The sequence below is a fragment of the Otolemur garnettii genome, unplaced genomic scaffold, assembly GCF_000181295.1.
Source record: "Otolemur garnettii isolate 467f Iridium unplaced genomic scaffold, OtoGar3 scaffold00002, whole genome shotgun sequence".
Classification (NCBI taxonomy): Eukaryota; Metazoa; Chordata; class Mammalia; order Primates; family Galagidae; genus Otolemur; species Otolemur garnettii.
In genome coordinates this window covers 2,508,983-2,511,658 of record NW_003852397.1, presented here as the reverse complement: position 1 = coordinate 2,511,658, position 2,676 = coordinate 2,508,983, and the positions used below count along the sequence as shown (strand labels likewise).

The 2,676-nt window shown below is 42.0% G+C and overlaps 1 pseudogene; it reads left to right on the top strand.

Moving 5' to 3' along the window:
- The first annotated feature begins 1,377 nt into the window (after positions 1-1,377).
- LOC100950029 overlaps positions 1,378-2,676 on the top strand; it is a 2,940-nt pseudogene continuing 1,641 nt past the window's right edge.

The window sequence follows — 2,676 nt, the reverse complement described above, 5'->3', positions numbered from 1 at the left end:
ATAATATTGTTTGACAATATTATGTTTGAATTATATAGCATTATACATAGATATATTTTTAAATGGGAAAGCAGGAATATTATATTATAACACAAAATATGTGTAATATATAGATTATGTATTTTGTTTGTTTGTTTTTTGTTTTTTGTTTTTGAGACAGTGTCTCACGATGTAGCCCTCGGTAGAGTGTTGCAGCATCACAGCTCACAGCAACCTCAAACTCTTGGGCTCAAGTGATTCTCTTGCCTCAGCTTCCCAAGTAGCTGGGACTACAGGCACCCACTGCAACGCCTGGCTATTTTTTTTTTCTGGTTTGTTTGTTTAGCAGGCTCGAGCTGGTTAGAACCCACCAGCCCTGATGCATGAGGCCAGTGCACTAACCACTGAGCATGGGTGCTGAGCCTATAGATTATCTTGTTAAATGATATATATGGTATATTTATATCAATATATAGAAGTTTCTCTCATTCTTTTTATATCTGTATAGTACTCTATTCAGCCAGTTTCTATTTGAAGAAATATGATTTCTTCCCATCCCTTTGCCCTAGTGTGTAGCCTGTGCAAACCTAATTCATTCTTCCCTCTTTCCCTCTCTCCTTCCCTCCTGCCCTTCCTTTCTCCTCTTTCACTCTCTCTTCTTCTCCACCTCCTCCTATTCCTGTTTCATCATCTAGAATTGATTAGATTCATAAAAAGGAGTCAAAACACAAATGTACCTAAATTTCCCCCTAGATGTTTGCTCTTGTTTCATTTCCACTGGCAAGGAATGAGAGTACCTGTTTTTCCTTCAGTTAACGATAGACTACGTTGTCAAACGTTTGGAGTTTTGTCTGTCTAGTAGGTAGGAGATTGTGTCTCAAGGTAGTTTAAAGGAAGACGTGTCTTCTTTCTACCGTAGTGTATTTTCATATAGAGAAAGGTTTTTGAATGTTAGCAAGTGCTCAGGTAGAGGGTGTGGTACAGAGAGGGTTCAGAGATAAAGGGAGGATGAACACATGAATGGAAGGAGAATGTGTATTTTAAATGGGCTTAAGCATTGTTTTGCTTTGTGAACCTCTAACGTGGTTCATGTTAGGGGATCAGGTGGTACTGGGTGAGGACAAAAGCTGTAGAGAAATACGGAGCTGTTCACAGGAACTTACTTAGTGTCCTTGGTACTTATTAAAATCCTGATGCCCCGATGGATACTTGTGTATCCTAACACTTCGGTCCCTGGTGATCTGATTACAGTGCTTTATTCTCACTTTGCATTTCCTGCCAACATCACTTGTGTGGAGACGTGTGTGTTACCTCTGCTATCCCTTCCATTCTAGTCAATATCACAGCTCCTGATTCAACTATAGGAGCTCTGAGTAAATATTTGTAGGTGAGGCCACCATGCCTCACCTGAAGAAAATGTATGATTTTCATGGACCAAGAAGGGAGGAAGGTCAGAACATCATGGTTTATGGCAGGAGTGTCCAACCTTTTTCTTTCTCTACTGCACATAGGAAGAGTAAGAGTTGTCTCAGGTTACACATTAAATACACAAACACTAATGAGGCTTGGCACCCGTAGCTCAGTGAGGAGGGTGCCAGCCACACACACCTAGGCTGGCGGGTTCCAGCCTGGCCCAGGTCTGCTAAACAACAATGACAACTACAACCAAAAAACAGCCAGGCATTGTGGTGGGTGCCTATAGTCCCAGCTACTCAGCAGGCTGGGGCAAGAGAATTGCTTAAACCCAAGAGTTTGAGGTTGCTGTGAGCTGTGACAGACTAGCACTCTACTGAAGGCAACATAGTGGACTCTGTCTCAAAAACAAACAGAGAAACACTAATGAAAGCTGATTAGCAAAAAAAAAAGAGGCTGCATACTTTTCATGATATACAACACCACAAAGAAGCAAAATAAGTCCTCACAAAACCAGTGGGGCCATAGGTTGGACACCCCTGTGAACAAAGAGGTAGTTGATAAGCTGTTGTGTCTGGAGCATAGTTCCTGGGCTATGTGGGGAGTGTCTGGCTCCCTCCGTGGATGTTTGGAACTCTTGCAGAGGGGATCTGTGTCTTACTCGCCTTTGAAACTCCAGTGCCAAGAGAGTCACTCTATACCCCGAACATTTTCTCTCAGACCATATTGTTTACTAAATGAATTAACCTGAACATTCTTCAAGGACAGGATATATATTTTTGCTATAACTTGTTTTACCTTCCTAATTAAAGGGAAGAATAACAGGCTATGTTTCATTTACTTTAAAAGTCAAGCAAATCCCTGAGTGAAAAAATAAATATTCTTTTTGCTAGATAGCTTTTGGTTTTACATAATTGGTGTTCACCTGTAGGAATGGAGCAGGTTAGAATTTTTCCAACATCAAACTATGTGTAAAATTCCACAGTTAGAAATAAATTTCTTTTATTGCAAGAGGAAAGAATGTTCTCAGAGACGTTACCGTATACTTGAACAGAGGGAAACGGATCCTTCTTCTTGTATAAGACAACTGAACCGGGGCGGTGCCTGTGGCTCAGTGAGTAGGGCGCCGGCCCCATATACCCAGGGTGGTGGGTTCAAACCTGGCCCCAGCCAAATTGCAACCAAAAAATAGCTCGGCATTGTGGCAGGCACCTGTAGTCCCAGCTACTCAGGAGGCTGAGGCAAGAGAATCGCCTAAGCCCAAGAGCTGGAGGTTGCTATGAG